This window comes from Topomyia yanbarensis, chromosome 2 (assembly GCF_030247195.1).
Source record: "Topomyia yanbarensis strain Yona2022 chromosome 2, ASM3024719v1, whole genome shotgun sequence".
NCBI lineage: Eukaryota > Metazoa > Arthropoda > Insecta > Diptera > Culicidae > Topomyia > Topomyia yanbarensis.
In genome coordinates, this window is record NC_080671.1 from 329,065,905 (window position 1) to 329,085,300 (window position 19,396).

Genomic DNA, 19,396 nt, shown 5'->3' on the forward strand with positions numbered 1-19,396 from the left:
CAAGCGCGCAGAGTCCACGGCCGGAAATTCATCTCCCATAATTTTTGACATATAGCTAACTAACTAAAGTGTTTTCGATTCCTTATAACAATGGCAAGCGATACGTATGTAGGAATTTTTCAATATATTGATTTTACATAAATAAGAGCGCCATTAGTAAAAACGTTGTTTTTGCCCAACTCAAAAAATGTGGTTTCAAGAAAAGCGAATAAAGTTTTCAGTACGCTCGGAGTATGTATAAGAGGCGTTGCGGTAGAATTGAAAATTTGAACACTTAGCTATTACTGTCGCCTTCCATTTTTGGTACATCATTTTCAAGACTAAAGAACGTTTTAGTCCAATAAAAATAGATTTTTTTAAAAATTCTATTGTTGTAACTTCCTAAGCTCAACTGTTGTCGCAGATATTTTAGTGAAATAAACAAATAGGCAATATTCAATAAACTCCATATTGTTGCACATTCAAAACGAGGAATTATCAATTAGGTTTCTTTACTGGTACAATTAACCTCACTTTTCTTTCCAGTTTACTAGTACTGTTCACATGGAATTCGAGAAATTTTGTGGCCGCAAAGATTTTGTCCAAATGTATCTAAATAGTACAAGCGAATTGTCAAAATTGCAAACTTTAGTTCATTTATGATATCACCGTACTAGAGCAGAAGAAAATAATTGCGGAATACTAAATTCAGGTATTCTATACCCGTGACTGAATACCACATTATGGTATTAATAAGCTCTACATAAGAGGTGAAATACCAAAAAATAATAACACAGACATGTTCTACGAATAACTACTTAAAACTCAAAATCTGGCACCACTGGCATGCCTCGTGAACATCTCTTTTCGCCGTTCGTTACTCGTGTTGTTCATCTTCATATTTTATATGCATTCAAGGCTGTCGTAATTGAAACCGCCATGCGGCAAGCTTTTTCGTGTTTTATCAAGTCCGGCTGTGGCAGTTCAACAGCCTTGTCTGACTGTGTTGATAATTTCGAGATTGTTCTGGATTTATTTAATCGAGGTCCGATTTGCGCAGGTCATCCATAGATCGGGCTGTAGCTGTGGCTTGCGGTGATAATTGTTTGTGCAATTCAGAGATGCCAGGTACTTTTTTCAAATGTCTGCAATAATAATTTTAAAAGTCTGGGAAGAACAAAAAATGTCAGGAAAGCTAGTGTAACCAAAAGCCTTTATATTCAAAAATCTGCAAATATCTGCAACAAAACTTAAAAATCTGCAAATATCTGCAACCAAACTAGAAAATCTGCAATTATCTGCGTCATCCAAAAAATTTGCAGCTTAAATTAAAAGTCTGCGAATTTGCAGACTTGTCTGCAAATCTGGCATCTCTGGTGCAATTCGATACTGTAGTAGGGCCCTAACTGAAATGATCCATTCTTAAAATCGACGAAACAGGTGATTTTCTACAAACAAGTGAAAAATACTGCTTTTGGGCTTTTCCGAAGCAGCTGACGTTAAAGATACGTAGTTGAACGAAATGATGATGAATAAAAATAATTTAAAAACCTTCGAACTTGGCAACTGTCCTATTGCTGGATAAACGGGATAAACTGTCAAAGATGCTATCCCATGTGGCTAATCCCATTGTCAAGTAAGACATGTCAAACAAGGGCGTGTTCACATTTTGGATAACAATAGATTAAAAATCGTTTGAAGTGTTAGGCCTAAGGTAATGAGACTATTTTCGCCCAGTTCGTATCATCTCCAACAAATTCGAAACCGTAGGTTGGAGCAGCGCCTGCTTTTTGTTCAACGCGTTAATTCAAATGTTAGGGCGTTAATTGGGGCAATCGATTTAACCCTTAAATGTATGAATTGCATTTTTCTAAGGTACTCATTTTTCGAAATAGATATAATCTATGCCTCTTGTTTGGGCTTTATATCACAAAATTCGGTATGTTGCCGAGTTGCAACAGTATGCATTTAAGGGTTAAGTTTTCGTTGCATTCAGAAACGAACATTTTTTTCGTTTTCAGATCATTTTTGTTATATTGGTTCTTAGAAACGAAGCAAAGATCCGATGATAATTTATACGTATTCCATCGATCGTAGGCCGCGTAAATGGTGTAATAGTACGGCGCCTTCCCCAACTGGGCCCACATGTACTAAGTAGGTCTCTATCGACATACAGTATATAAAAAATTAAAGACACCCCTTTATCGCTCCATTATGTCTGTTAAAAAAGGATTAGTGTTATATGATGCTATGGTCCGATGAAACAAATATCGTCTTGTGTGGGTCAGTTGGCATAATTACGACCTGTAGGAAGCCAAGAGAGGGCATTAATGCAAAGCAGAGGCTAACAGACATAACACTATGAGGGAATTCTCTCAAAAAATATCGACTCGGTGAGCCACCCCTCAGGCTTGGGAACATTTTTTTACTAGTGGTCTATCCCCCATATGCTTGTTCATATGCCACTGGTGCCATAATTGCAAATGTGGCCAAAGTCTCAACTACAAATACATTTAAAATCACCGTCAAAGCGGACGAAGCATTGTTTTCGTGTGTTATGTTTGTTAGTCTGTGTGCACTTTGCGGCCTACCGTGAATCAAGGAAGAGGTATACTTTTTACATCAAGGTTTCTAAAAGGAATGGATCCCAATTTGAATTTTTCTCTAGGACAAGTGATGGTATCCCGATCAGAAACACATAACATAAAGATTTCAAAACTATATCTCGCGTTCTTACTTGTTAGTATTTTCTGTTATTTTAAGTACTAACGAGACCAAATTTATAACACAATCTGTTACGAAAATTTTATTGTGTTATAATCTAGTTATTTCATTTTGATCGGGATGGGGCTCAATGTCTTGGAACGGTTGTGTAATGTTGGAATTTATCGAAAAAAATATGACCAAAGAGATTTACTTGGATATGTTGGAGAGAAACCTTCGCGCCATTGCCCGAGAGGCGAAACTTTTGCGGAACTTTTTCACCGAGACGGAGACCCTAAGCATACAGCGAAAGTAATATAACAATAGCTCAAAAATAAGAAAGTTAAGGTCTTGGATTCGGTTGCTCAATCTCCAGATCTTAATCCTATCGAGCATCTGTGGGCCATTCTCAATAATGAAGTACGATAACAAATCCCAACAACTTGAGGGTGTTAAAACGGGTCATTTTCGATGCCAAGCCGTGATCCTAGCGAAATGAGGCCACACGAAATATTGAACACTAGGATAGTTGAGGCTGAAGGAGAAGACAAAAATACTTTTTTTTACTAAGTAAAATCAGAACAGTTCATAAAACATCATAGAAAAAATATAACGTTTTTTTTCGTATCATGCAAAATTTTTTATAAGTCAAAAAATAAAAGAGTGGGGATGTCTTCAATTATTTCACACACTGCATGTTATTAAAGAATTTTGTTTTTCAATTAATAGAACATTGCATGAAAATGTTTAACCACACTTTTTTGTCAGTTAAGAGTTTCGTGGACTTAGAAATTTTTTGATTACTCCCAGTACAAGAATTGTTTTTAAATTCTAACACATGTAACATGTAAACATGCTCGCTGATTTTTTTTGGGGTATTTATGCTCAGATGACGTCATCTTGCAATGTCCCTTGTCCCAATTATCAAACAAAAGTCTCATGACATTCCCAATAGACATTTCTACGGCTCACGTCACATGACACCAATACTACATCAACACTTGGTGAAAAAATAAACAGACGGTCGAAGTAAATGGGATTGCATTAGTGTTCGTGAGACCGGTCGACAAACGGTTCGTTTCGAATTTGAATTAAAAACATATGACACATGTGTTATGAAATCGAAAGTCACCGGTTTAGAAAACCAAGTACATATAGTACGTTGAAATTTCAACGGAATATGTTCGTGTTTCCACTTGAGTACTATAACCATATCTATCCCATATTTTGCTACATCATCTCTTACTTCGGAGATCACGTGTGACTATTCGTTTTTATCCAGCGATTATTTTTTGTCTCTACCGCAATTTTATCATACTCCTGTTTATTCCGGTTTATTAGCGAAGGCAAAAACGAGAGTTCAAGCGAATACGGGAACAATTGTTCCCCGGTTTGCCCCAGATCACTTTCTGTTTCTCCTGGTACTGAAACAAACTGATTGTTCATGGGGTCGGTTTATTGGAGGTAAATTTTTCGCACATGTAGGATTTTTTTATGATTGTTCTTCGTGCTTTTTTTTTACTGCACACGATGCAAATTCCAACCGATTCACTTTGGGGTAATTGTAGAACGCAATTTCTGATGATGCAAAGTATAATAACATTGAATGAAACTCTATCCTCACTTTTTGGTAGCTTGAAGGGTTTAGATGGCATATATAAATTTGTTAGTGCCACAACAGTATGTACGAGTAACTGAGCTCGAATCGCTTTTAAATTTTCACCTCTTTGTAAACAAGTTCGCTGAACTGTAATTTTTTCCCTGCTGACATCACCATGCAATGCAAAATTCTAAATAAGGGTAAGAATATTCCATGGAAAATTTAAAAATGTTCGTCCATTTTTCTTTTTGTTTTACAATATCCAGACACGCAGAATGTGTAGACGCAGTTTTTCAGGCAATGTTTGTTTGTTTCAACCTGCTTAACCGGGATATTACATCAATATTATTTACATAGCTTTCAGCCTTTCTCCGATTATTTTTCATTGGAACGCAAAAAATGATAAGCTCCAACGTCACGGCTGCTATGTTTCGCAGTGTTCAGTCTTGCTTCTACACGCCACGCGGTAGTGAAAAATGTAAACTCTAGAGTCAAACAAAACACACTATTATCAAAACATCGAACCAAACGGCCTTGTGGGCAGTGAAACTACACATCACACATACTGAAGATACCATCGAATGAGAGGTTTGTTTACTAAAGCGTTCAAGACTAATTGACTGGACCGGACGATGTTTATATGCAATTACATTGAAATTGATATGTTTCTACAACTGCCACGTGCTCGACCGTAATGGAAACGCCCCGGGAATCGAATTTATTGCTGCACTTGAATCGCATTCTGTAATACGGTATACATTCTAGTATGAAACTGTTATTGATTTCAGAGTGTTATAGGGTGAAACGATTAATTTTTTTTTCATTGAATCTTTGGTTCTTTCAAATGTTTTTGATAGTATTTATGATCTCACATATGTGAATTCTTGAATTTTTTGCTTTGACTTTTCCATCAAATGTTGTCACCATACTTACAAATATTCGAATTCATTGAATGAAAATTGATCATATTTAGCTCGTCTTCAATATTCAGTGACGCTACCGAAAACAACAAAAGAACCAACTGTGCTCCCGTATAAATCAATGCCATTCTAGAAATCAACGGAACCATTTCCAAATTATTCATATAAAACTCACCATATTGAGAATACTATTGGTATATTGCACCATTATAATTCAACTATTATGCTACCATACTAATTGTTGTTACCATTTCCAATGTCTTCAGCGTATCCTGTATTGGAGATTTGTATACTACATTGTACTTTTGAGCCAGAGTTAATATTGCTCTGGTGGTCTTTGTTATTTGTATATCTGTTTACTCTGCTCCAAAAATCTGTAGTTTGACATGGTCAAAAATCCTCGTCTTACAATGTTACGGCGATAGATCAATTGGATAAAGTGGTGTCAACGAAGCTCTCTTGAGATGCGATGTTACAAAGCAGAAAAAAAATATGAAAAGTTTTCAAACGACTATTGGGCTTGTACCAAGAAAAACGCTTTAAGAGAGGATGCAAAGGAATTATGTGGGGGAATTATAAAAGCTCACTAATGGGGTATTAATAAATTATATGGGTACCAAATAAATAGTAACAAATACTTTCCAATTTTCGATCCGCAGGTAGTGAAGGGATGAATAAATCCATGAACTATCAATTCATGACCGTCCGATTTCTGACCAACAGGGCCTCTATTTTGGCCGAAGTTTGTTCTATACTTTACGGTTGGTGCCAACAGTAGATATTTTCAATTTTTTCGCTATTTTGGTTCGATTCCGTCGCGTGCTAATTTTCGGTGAAAAGTACAATACTGAACGAAGTGAACGTGCGACAAAGAATCAAGTGTAGGTGCTGGCACACAGTAAGCGATGATTGTTTGATATACTTTACCAACATTTGAAAACATTTACTTTGATATTTAGTATAATGAATATTATTGCACGATATTCAATTGAATGAATAACACGGGTTTTTGAATATTTTTCTATTCACCACGAGTCGCAACAGTTATTTTAAATACTGGTTTGGGTAACTTTTGTCGGTTAGTGAAAATATTATATATTTTTTATATACATTTTTACGACTTTTAAAAAGAATAAACACCATAAGTATGACTATTGACCAGTTTTCTTTAGATTGGTGAAACAGTAACACTGTAACTTTTGGTACCGTCGTGCGGGGCTTCTTTGCGCACTTTTTATCAATTTTTCAATTTTGACGAATTATAACTCCTTTAATAATCGATGGATTTGTATCATATCAGCACAGATTTATCGTCATCGTGTATGTATTATTTATGCCAAATATGTGCAGAGTTGGTTCACACATAAAAAATTTGTTCATATAGCGTTCAAAAATAATTTTTGTGGACTAGCTGGGGGCTACTTTGCACACTTCTTGAATTCGATATAAAATAAAAAATAACCAGTTTTATTTCATACTCAGTTGCGTTTCGCCAGCGCCTCATCAGAAACCGACACTAACTTATTGTCGGAATAGATTAGCGCCGGCTAGTGAGAAATTGTGGTTTTTACCAAATTTTCCTCCTTAGGGGGAAATATAGCACAGTTTTATTTACTTTCATTGAAATATCATTAATTTATACTGATATCAGAGGCTTTTTCAACAATAAAGCATCACGCATTTATCGCATTTTCAAAAATAAGGGATTCGCATTTTCAAAAATAAGGGATTTAGTTTAACATTTACAACGTTACTTGTCAGAAAAACTTGAGTGGGTTGAGACTGCATATTGTTTTCGTATTAGAGGAATTCCACGCAGATTCGTCCGAAAATCTCTAAAATCGTGACCGACCATCTTAGATTCAGATGAAACTTTACAGGTTCAACCGGCATGGAAGACTAAACATTTTCCACAGTCAATAAGATTGTTTTGACTCAAGCGCAATTTTTAAAAGGGCGTAGACGTTTCTACGCGCAATAATTTTAAAATTTTATTGTTCGATTACACTATTTTATGCAGTAAAACTATCTGAGAACGAGTTGCAGGGTATTTGTTTCTGCACGAAAAAAAATATACACTGAAAAAAATGTGTCATTTTTCACAAAAACAAAAATTTATGATAAAAATTCATATCGCCAAAACCCATTTTTTTCTAATATTTTATATTTTGTTACCGAAAACCTAATGAGAAAAGAAACATTTTGAATGTGATTTTATGATGGAAAAATTATCAGCAAAAAAGTTTTTCGAACAATAACTTTATACAAGTTTTTAAATTTCATACTAATTGACATACAAAACTGTAGTTTTATTACAGAATATAATTCTAAGTATCATTTTAAATCAACATGCATTTAACAAATATCTTCCAAAATGCGATAGTTTTCGAGATATTTGGAATTTTGTTCCAACAAAAACAATTAATGCATGTAATTATGTCTTTTTTAAAAGTTATTCGCGTTACCCCGTCTTTAATTGTCAAAAGTCTAATGTTTATCGTTTTACACACATAAAAGAAGTTTTTTCAGTGTATTTGGATCTAGGAGAAGCTTTTAATAAAAAAGTTTTCCTAACAACAACTTTTGACAAATTTTTATAATTCTTACTATTTGCAGTCGAAAGAATTTTATTTTTGAGTATGATTCTAAGCGCCATTTTAAATCAAAATGCTTATAACAAAAGTTTTCTGAAATGTAGTAGTTCTCGAGATATTTTAAATTTTGTTTTAACAACACATTTATTTTGTTTTATTACGACATTTTCAGAAGTTATTCGCGTTCCTCCATCAACAGCAATTAGTTTTTTGTAAGGCCCATAACATTTCCTATAACTTTCCCATTGACATCAAGGCGATATTGTAAACCATTTGATAGCTACATGAAAAATACCTAAAGTGCTAATTAGTACACAAGGCTACGTTCTCAAGTTATGCACTTTTTATGTCAAGAATTGTGAAATAAAGGCTCGAAACCAGTTTTTTCATGGCCAAGATCACATTATTTCGTTTGAAGGTTCAATGTCTTCAAAGAAATTATACAACATAATACAGAGCATCTCTTAAAAAAAACAATTTTGGTAATTAATACTCTTGGGCATAATTAGAATAAACTCAAAACATTATTTAGAGGCTTGATACTACCTTCAACGTCACTCGAAAGCAAGATTATTATTTAGAGGCTTGGTATCTTCGGTAAAGTTGTTGATAATGATATTAAAAACAACTTCTTTAAAGACACAAAAACCTTCAAATGCTCATAAAAACCGATCCTGACGTACTAGAAATAAACGGAAAATGCCATTTTTCATTTTTTTCTTATTCTTTCCGAAAAACAGTATGTGGTCTCGGTACACTTAACATTTTCTGTTTCGTTGAGCAGTCTTATTTTACGAGCCTCCAATCACTTTTATCGACCCTTGAAGTGTTTTGTTTGTTTTGGTAAACAGTGTTAAGAAAAATGACAAAAGGCATAAGCAACATGTTTAAAAGACATGGCTCTACAAATGTCAAAGGTATAAGAAAACTAATAAAAGCGCGTCTGTTAGTAAATATTGAAAAACTAAAGTGTGCAAAGTAGCCCCCATATCCAACGTAGCCCCGCACGACGGTATTCCTATAATGCGATTTGTTCGAGACACACCTTTAGGAACCTAAAGGTCATTCATCACTCTCCATTTGCTGCAAGAACATGCAAAAAGTACAAATTTGCGAAAGATCTCAACCTTATGCTTGTAATATTTAACGGTGCAATGGAATGATTTTTATTTTTAACTTTGATTGATTGATTTGATTTGATTGATGATTCGTTTTCAGTAGAACTCAAAACGTTGAGATTACAATTTTTTACACTCAAAGTTCTAAGCAGGGTTTCGAGCGCTTTACCCGTTTGTAAGAAGTATGTGACCACCAAAACTGGAATTGACTTCTTAAGAAGCTAAGAAAGTTTTAGAATATGGTTTGATTTTTTTTTCAATTCGTTTATTTGATAAGGCACGTTTGCGTTAACTTAAAGGTGCCAATTTTGTTTTGTTTTACATTTTAAATTACATAAAACTAGGGGATTACATATTTTATAGCTATCTTATACACCTACACAAGGGGGTAATATAATTTTCGTAACTTTTTCATTTAGTAGGACCGAACCGAACTGACAAGATAACCTTGAACGCGGATTAGCACTATTCTTTGTCGCTACACACAGCACGGACTAGAAAAAATCACTTCGGCCCGATCGAGAGCACGAAAACGAATGATATGGTTTGATTTATACAACGAAGTCGAAACACAAATTACATAACTAATTTAGTTTTAGGTTTTGTACTTTTCAAGGGCAAATGCTGTTTTAAACAATTTGCTCCTCAGTCCTTTGGGTTTCTTCTAAATTTTTTTTGTTGAAATTGGAAAATAGTTTCTCGCCTCGATTAGCCACATCAAGGTGATCAAACTGCATTTAAAAGACCATCATAGTCATCGACATCATTACCGCTATTATTGTCGTTGACCTAAGTAAATGTAGAAGAGATACATTATGACGCTATTCTTCTTTCCTATTACGCATTGGAGATTGAGCAAAATGTGTTTGGATAATACACTTGAATAAACCAATTTGGCAATATTTCAGATTTCCGGTTCGAAACTCTACTTCTACTATAATACCCCGTCCCTTTAATCATTTAACAGCATCTATGAAGTTGGGTTAATGCTTTTGACTCATTTATCAGAACGTACCTATTCAGTAATACAGAAACACCCGTTTTAATTCACCTAGTGGTGCAATTGTGCCTTTCTCATTTATCCAAACTACGATTCCATGGCTGGTTATATTTAATATAATGGTGGAAATGTCTATTAAATATTCAGTGCGATTTACACATACGTACAATGAATCGACAGCTACGAATTTGAGTCGCTATATGTCGACGTTGAAGCACTTGAAACCAGCGGCGAATCCAGGAGGAGGGTTCGGGGATTTGGACCCCGCCAAAAAATTTAAACTTGTTAAGAAATTAAGAAAATTAGTTTCTCAACTCAAAATCATTTCAAACCAAATTTTGCACTGGCTTTTAAGACCTACCAGGAAAATTTATTCTAGAGGAATTAAAATTTTTTATTCGCGTGGAGGGGTACTTGATGAGGGAAGGGCGGTTTAGGGACGGGTGGTGAGTGATGTGGGGGGCCCTCACCGTATCCCCCTAACTACGACCCTGTTAAAATACAGAAAACCTATGTAAGTCAAAAAAAATTGGCCGGGATTAAGTTGACAATGTTCAGAGTGATTGCATAACCTTTCTATAGGAGAAAGGCAAAAATGTGAATTTGAACTCTTCAACCCGTAACTCCGGAACCGGACGGAATTTAATGAAATTCAATAGCAGCCTATGGGAACATTGTACCTTTCATTTGAGACTAAGTTTGGAAAAATCGGTTCAGCCATTCCTGAGTAACCGATGTGCTTATTTTTGGTCACATATATACATACACACGCACACACACATATACGCACAGACATTTGCCGAATTCGATGAACTGAGTTAAACGGCATGTGACAGACGGCCCTCCGGGCTGGGACTACACACTTAGCCAGCCAAAAGTTGTTCAGTAATTTCTTTTGATGACTTGAACAGTAAAGTGATATTTTTACGGAGCTGACAGCAAATGGTTTAAAAAATTGCGGTATAGTTTTCATTTTTTAGCAATTCTCAGTAATTTTTCGAACAACTTGCAGAAACCCGCAATATTTTTCACTGAATTTATCAGCACTTCTGTTTTTTTCGGTACATAAACATTATCCAGTGAAATACTGTACGGCAAAATTGTACCAACATTACCGAACCTCGTCAAAAACTTACAAAACAGGTACAGCAAATCATCTGTCAAGTCGCCAATTTCAGAGAAAACTGCTGACTGACCAGTATTTTTTGACGTTTGGAGAGAACGAATTGCGGAGAATTCGGTAACGGAATTGTTTTACTGAATTGATTACCGAACGGTTTGCTGTTCAAAACCCCAGCAAAATATTACTGTACCCAGTAATATAAATTAAGTGTGTAAGTTGACGATGTTCAGAGTGATTGCATAACCTTTCTATAGGAGAAAGGCAAAACGAAGTTATTTCAGCTTCAAGTGTGACTACCAATGGTACACCGGCAGTGTTGTCAACATAAATGATTTCTACCACTTGATTCGAATCATCGAACTTTACTTGAAGGGTAGATATTCAAAGTCGTATGACTGCCATTTCCATTTTTTTACAGGAGGACAGAAAAAACGCTCATATTTTTCCGTTTTAATATTAAAAACAAAACCACATGACTGTTGATTTATTGTAAAGTAATACGCCACTTATTAAAACTTAAAACGATTTCGATTTAAAATGAAGAAAATACAACCACTTGCAATTTGAACACGTGTTAGTAAAGGGGGCCTGGTAGTTTGAATTCGTATATCAACCAGCATCACGAAGTGAAAAGCAGGTTTTAATTCATTTTTGAAAATTCTTTAACCAAGATGCTTCAATGAACACTCACATAATAAATAACACCAAGCATATACAGATATTTATTTAAATTCATTTATATGTTTTTTGTTGGTGGATGTTTCGAAATTGTCGATAAAACGAATTTCTCTTGGTACTGCATTGTTGAAAAGGCGAGATTCGAGTGTATATACTATACTTATTTGGACAAACTTTTTTAATTAATAATAACGTTAAACAACAAAGCAAACAACGTACTTTCGTTGAAATGCGTTTTCCCGAAACCGTCGTGCACTCCTTGCCGCTGATGTGGTGTTCTTGTTTTCTATTAGTTCGCCATTATTCTTTTATACTAAAATAGTATCGGTCACTACATTTCTAATTAATCTCTTTGCATATCTGTTTCTTTATTTGGTCGTTCTATTGCTATATCTTTATACTAGATTCTATCTATACTCATATAGGTAGAAACGTACAAGCGCTCGTGGCCTTCGCGATAACACAAACCTGGTCACAAACATGACCATGCAATTACAATCATCTACACATACACGGCCGCGATTTCGCCAACATTAGAACACCACGGTAGTTAAGTAAACGTTGCAGCACCTATAAACTTACAAACGCCGTCTCAAGCATTAACCCACCATTCGCGCGATCATGAAACGGTCACGTCCGTAAGTCTAACCTCGGTTCTAGCAGACTAGACTCGTGCCTTTAGTTGGACCAATACAAAAATGACAATCATTGTAAAAAACGACTAGCTCAATCGAGTTTTATTTCACCCAGGGTCGGCTTTCACACTGCTCAAGGGAGGACTGACTTACCTGATAGCACTTCTGACGAAAGAAACAGATCAAAATTTAAGACAGACATAAGGCTCAGTGAAAAGAAAGTTTTACAAAACAAACGAAATACATTTTACGTATACATTTAGATTTTCTTACATTGCGTATACTGTCGTCAGGAACTGTTGGGGCCCTTGCTGCTTCGCTGGCGGAAAGAGAGTGAGGAGCTGGAGCGTTTCGTTGCTGCACGCTGGGTGCTGGTTCGTAGGTGTGGATAGAGCTATCTTGAGCATAGACGAAGCACATCATCTAATCGGTATGTGGTAACTTCTAACGGTTGCTCTATCTACGGTGCTCGCAGACGCCGGGGGAACTCATCGGTCTAGGTGTAGACCCAAACCTCCAAAACGACCATTTACGCACTCATAGAAAGCGTGTGACACGGCAATAGCGTATGCCTCACCGGTCACCAGCGCCTTCTCGGTGTCAATGTGTTAGGTCCACGTGGTGGGGAGGGATAGTCCTGATAACCTCCTTCGAACCATGCTGTCTACGGAGCTGGTTCTGGCTTCGAAGAAACGGAGACTTTTCCTTGTCCGAGATGCAACGTACGAATCTAACCGGGTCCTTGTGGTGGTGTTGCGTCGTCCTGATAACCTCCTTCGAATCTGCTATCTGGCTTCGAAGAAACGGAGACGTACAGCGGACACACAACTACTCGTCACCACAGTCCTTCGTTCCATCCTTCCGTCGAACGTCTTCACCGGTCTCACTAAGTGCGACACCTTTTCGTTTTTTTTACTTTTCTGCCCAAATTCGCGGGACTTATTTTTTTTGACGTCCGTCTTCTTTCAGTGACTCTTGGTTTCTATCACTTCTCCTCTCCTTCTCACCTCTCCTTCCTTCTCTCTTCTTCCTTCGCCGAATTCGGATACAGTGGTTCTGCGGTGCGATTAATTTTGCCCGTTCGTCTAAGTTTACCTAATCTTCGCCGGTAGGATGTTAGTAGATTTGATTGTTATCAGGGGTGGACAAGTTTAGGAAACGTGCTTAAATTCTATGTTGTATAATATGATACTATGTTGGTATAAATTTACAAAACTTCCTAAAACTAAATACAAAAATGATGAACCTTTGGAAAACTACCTGGAAAAATCAACTAAAAAACAATCTAGAGATTATTAGCGTAACCTACTCTAAATCAATGGAAAAATGACTGTAATTAATGTCTGAGTCATTGTTCCTATGTCAACGGAAACATCATATTCACTAGACAACACGTTGCTTGGCGACATGACTATCTGTACACTAAAAAATAAGCATCAAATAAGCGCGCGACCGTTCAAAATACACGCAACATTATTATAAATTCGAACTTATACACGGGAAGTCACATATACGCGTTAACATGTTAACATACAAATGCTTGAGCCCTTCGCGACCATTCACGGATTCTACATCCGCGATCTCGCAAGCATGAAAACATCCCGGTAATAAGGTGAACGTTTCAGCGCTTATAAATTTTTAAACGCAGTCTCAATCGTGAACCTGACAACTCCCGCGCTCGCATGAATCGGTCAATTCCGGAAGTTTCTATCCTTAGTATAAGCAGACTAGGTCCATGTCTTCAATGAGACCAGTTAAAAAAAAGAAAGCTCTCATATCCATTGAACAACGTTTCATTGCGACATAACCGGGAAATCTAGTGATATGGAGTAACTTACTCCCTGTCAGAATGTGAATTGTACACCGAAAACTAAATATCAGAACTACGGTCCGCGTGACCATCCAAGAGCGCACGCGAATATGTGAATGGCCACGGTTACAATATAATTTTGCAGACGCAAAATCACATGCACGAGAAAAACACGTTAACATACGAACGCTTAAGCCCTTCGCTATCAACAACGCATACCTACGCCCGCGATCGTGCAAGCTTGATAACCCCCACGGTAATAAGGTTTAGCGTTTACGAAGTTTCAAACTCGAACCTACAAACGTCCGTCTTCGCGCGATCATGAATCGGTGTCATCCGGAGGGTAATCCATTCTAGCAACTTAGGTCCCTTCATTCAGTTGGATCAATAAAAAAATAAAGCTCATATCCACCTAGACAACACGTTCCATGGCGACATGACCGGAAACTCTAGTGATATGGAAGATCTCACTTTCTTCTAGCATCTGAGCCTTCACCAAAAATAAGTATTAGATTCACGGTCCGCGCGCGATCATCCAAGAACACACGCGAATATACGAAAGGCACACGGTTATAAAATAGAATTTATACACGCGAAGTTACATACACGTTAGCACACGCGACATAAGGCAGAACAGATTAACGTACAAATGCTCGAGCCCTTCGCGATGATACACGCGATCGTAAAATCCCTTCGCCCGCACATAGCTGAACCGTACAATGAATATCATATTCAGAATTACGGCCCGCTGCAATTGGCCTTAAGCAGTGTTTTAGTGGGCGACATTGGCTGTCTTGTCTGCAATTGTAGTGAGTGATTCTGACGGAGAGCCAGAACCTAGCTCTACAACTCCAGTAGGACAACCCTTAAAAAAATATCTATGTTTATATACATATGGATTCTTTATTACTTGTTTTTACGGCGATCTAAGAAACTATTTTTTTAATTGATGAACATGTATTACTTAGTGCATATTAGGGTGTCCCAAAATGACATCATGTTAAAAAAGTCTTCGGGCTCACTTCTTAAATTAAAGGTTATGGTATCAGGACCACTTTCTTCTTCGGAGTGAATTTGTTAAAACGCTCCCTACTGGTGGCGAATTTTGATTTTTTTAAAAATGGGCCGATTTTGGGTAAAATTTCAAATTTATGCCTGTTGAAGTGCTCTTGAACTGTCTTAGATTTTTTCAGCATTTTTCTATTTTTCTGGAGATCCAAATGGAGAAGCTTGGTTTGTTAGTTTTTACAAATTATGGATTATAAGTGCGGCAGAGCCATTTAAACTTGGTAAAAAGTGTAGTTTGTTGGTGTTTTTCAGTAGTTTTTCTTCAAAACAGGGTATCTACAAAATTTTAAAAGCATGGGAAACACTTCAAATAATTGAGCCGAACATAGGGGCGTATTTTTGTTGAAGAAAGTGTATAGCTGCGGCTAATGAGGTATGAGTTATTTAAGGTTTTTTAGATAATCTTTGACATTTTATGCTATTCATCAAAAATAACTCTGTTCTAGAAAATAAATCAATTTCAGTGTGCTTAGTCCGCATTTTGTTTTCGGCAAATAATAAAAAATGGCGTTTTTTGCTTGTATCTAGTGCATCAGAATCGGTTTTTATGAGCATTTGACGATTGTTTTAAAATTATTTAGTATATTAATAACCACCTAGCGGGGTTGAAAATCACGAAAATTAAACAAATATGTCGAGTTAGTTGCAAGTTTTGGCGTATATTTGAATGCCGAATTGAGTGGAGTATTCAGATTTTGTATATAAAGTCTCATTTCCATGTGAGGTACTTTAGAGTGAAGAAAAAATTAGAAAAGTGAGGTAGCTGTTGAAAAACTGATCTTTACGGTTTAGATCACACAATTCCGAAATAGTCAATTTTGAAGGCTTTGTATTTTTTAAAAGTTTTACAGCAGAATACAGCGCATCTTCTCATGCAATAATTTTGGTGAATAAGACTCCAAGAAGTAATTATAAAGAAAATAATTTGAGACTTGGCATTATTAGCAAAGTTATCATTATTTTTATAATTGATGGCACAAAAAAATCAACAAATTCTTATTAAACCCGATCCTGACGTACTAAAGACAAACGGAAAACGCAATTTTCCATCATTTTCCTTCCATTTTCCGAAAAATAAAATGTGGTCTAAGCAGATTTGAATTGTTTTATTTTTTGGAACATTATTATTTTTGATGAATTGCTAAAAATCTCGAAGGTTATATAACAAAAACTTAAATAACTCATACCCCTTTTGCCGTAGCTATGCACTTTCTTCAACAAAATTACGCCCCTTTATTCGATTCAACTATGTGAAGTGTTTCCTATATTTTTAAATATTTGTAGATACCCAGTTTTGAAGAAAAACTACTGAAAATACCAAAAATTACACTTTTAATTAAGTTTTAATGGATCAGCCGCTCTTATAATCCATAATTTGTAAAAACCAACTAACCAAACATCTCCATTTGGATCTCCAGAAAAATAAGAAAATGCTGAAAAAAATCTAAGACAGTTCAGGAGCACTTCAGCAGGCAAGAATTTGAAATTTTACCTAAAATAGGCCCATTTTTCAAAAAATCAAAATTCGCCACCAGTAGGGATCGTTTTATCAAATTCACTCCGAAGAAGAAAGTGGTGCTGATACCCTAATCTTTCATTTAAGAAGTGAGCCCGACGACCTTTTTAACATGATGTCATTTTGGGACACCCTAGTGCATATGTCATGAAGAACATTAGCCAATTAGGCATAAAAAATAAATGTTCTAGACCCCCCATTAGAGCATTTCAAAGTTACGCTCAGCTGAAAGAGGAGCATATAAGATTTCGATTAGTGAGTTCTTTAGCGATACTGATTTTCTTGTCTAAATATTTTCTACCAGAGTTTTTTTCTATACTTCCGAATTTATTTGCATTTAAAGAAACTGTCGTACTTCAAATTGACCTGTCCGTCGACGTCAATCAACATTGGCGACGAATGTTCAATGCATATTTCGCATATCTTCTGTTTGTAGAACCTATTGACAAAAATAAAATACACGCTAAAACGTTTTACTATTCCTCTGGTGAAGTCACGGGTGTTTATCCTGTGGTGTATGATTCATGACCCAGAAAATTCTCGTCCAGGCGAGACAGAGTAGTTGGCTGATGACCGGGTTGTTGCCGCGGGTTGTACTCTTATGGTTGAGTGAAAGTAATAAGTAGCCTTGTACTAATAACAGTTCTATAGTCTCATAGTCATTATTCCAGGGGAAACGTGACTTTTTTCTCTTTTAGAATTTCACCACCATTCGTTGGTCTCCCTAGAAAAGCAGCACCGGAGAAGGTTTTAGGTCAGATTTTTTTAATAATAACATCTAGAATTTCTTTACTCTTCAATGTTTTTCATACTGTGCGAATCAAATAGACATTGCATGTATTAGAAAAAAAATTGCAGTTGCATTATTGCATCTTGATGTAGTTCAACATTTTTCCTACGTGTGCCAGGTAGTTTTTCAATTGATAGCAGGAAGCTGCTTGGGCGCATGTGCAGCATCGATCGTAATGTTTGACTGGGGTTGTACTTTGTTTACAATCGCGTTAAAGAGTGCAATATAGGTCAGGTAAGGGTCACGCAACAAGCATTAACATTTGAGACAACAATTACCAGCGTAAAATCCAGATCATTGCTCGACAGTATGACCTATAGCTAATCGCAAGTGATGAATGACAAGCAGTTCGAGGAATTACATTACGAAATTTAGCGAAATGGTAGCATTTGCGACAAATTTTTGTTGCTAGTCCATTTACATTTCCATCCAGTACCTTCATTTAGTTTTTGCGGTGTTGTTGGTTATAGATTTCGGTCTTACCATCTAGTCTCGTGATAGATACATGTGACTAAACATTTCTCCAACAATCTCCCGTTCCGAGACAGACAATGTTTCGAGCCGCTCCTAACAGAACAGATACTTTCCGATGGTAGCATTCGATTTTATCCAATATTTTACCGGTTTTTTAGAATGTAACAACAGTTATGAGGGAAGTTTTAAAGGGTGAAAAATTTCTGATCACGTTATCCTTTCGCAGCGAAGTAAAGCGATTGGTTGGATATCTAGGGTCCAGATGGTAGATTCGCCTCTTCGGTGTTGATGATAGGCACTCAGTGTAGACATAGGCCGATTAAAAATAGATATGATTAAAAAACATGGAGGTTTCTTCAGTACTGTCATTGACGTCACTATCTAATGAATCGATCATGACGAATAACAAATAGAACATCAGAACCAGGACACGTAGTACGAGAAGGAAAACTATGGTAAATGTTGTCGCAGCCTTACGTGAACTATATAATGTTTGAACTATTACAGCTCTCGGTGGAATAATTAATATCGATCACTATTTGCTCCATTTGGCAACTACTACCACACAAACAACAACAATAGTTGCCACTGCTGTTTCGCTTCTCGCAATTGCGTTGTGGGATGATTACAGCCGCCAGTGTCGTGGTGGAATGGCTGGCTGCTAGTAAATTGCAAGTGCAACAAATTTGATGCAAAATGGGACGGAATGAGATGATTGTGCTGGACCGTGTGGGACAGTGCGGGCGCGGTGCGGTACGGTGCGCAGCGTATATAAAATACGACTGAGGCCCGGTTCGGCTGCTGCGAATAGGTACTTCCCTTTTAACTTTTTCATTCAGTGTTTATCAACCGTGTAGAAAGCATCTGTCGCGTGCAGGAGAGCAGCTTTGCTCTTAATGGGGGTATGAGTTGAGCGGATAGTGTACTTCTGAGTCAAGTATGCAAGTGAATGGAGTGAGAACTTTGCAATTTGCAACAATAGTTTTTGGAAAAACTAAGTATTTCAGTTTTAGTTCAACATTAACTCCCTCTCGGTGAAGCGTTGCTTTCTTTGTCTGTGGCGAACCGTCTAGACTTTTGTGTGTACAAAGAGCTGTCGTGAGTGTTTGTGTCGAGAAGTGAAAACGAAGAAATCGATTGGGATAAACATCAATAAATATTGTTCCCCGAATTTGAAATACGTTCTGGGTTATCTATATGGAGAATCTCCGTGTAAGTCTTGCAATATGTGTTCAAAGTGGTGTAATTCTACTTATGTGGGCGTATATATAACCCTATTTGTATTTGCTTTGTTCGGGTTGAGACATAGATTATCAACAAATGTGATATGAGGGAAATTGATTCTAAAATTATCAATCAGCCATATTGGCGTATAATGAAAACAAAAA

The 19,396-nt window shown here is 36.5% G+C and overlaps 1 protein-coding gene across 2 annotated transcripts in view; it reads left to right on the plus strand.

Moving 5' to 3' along the window:
- The window catches only part of LOC131683868 (influenza virus NS1A-binding protein homolog), a 121,277-nt gene that overhangs the window by 2,734 nt on the left and 99,147 nt on the right, over nt 1-19,396 (plus strand). The window contains exon 1 of one of the 2 annotated variants that reach the window (XM_058966229.1): nt 18,837-19,220. The exons of the other annotated variant lie outside the window; for it this stretch is intronic. The gene's annotated coding sequence lies outside the window, so the exon portion shown is untranslated. Of the gene's footprint in view, nt 1-18,836; nt 19,221-19,396 lie in introns of those variants that run through there. 2 annotated transcript variants of the gene reach the window in all.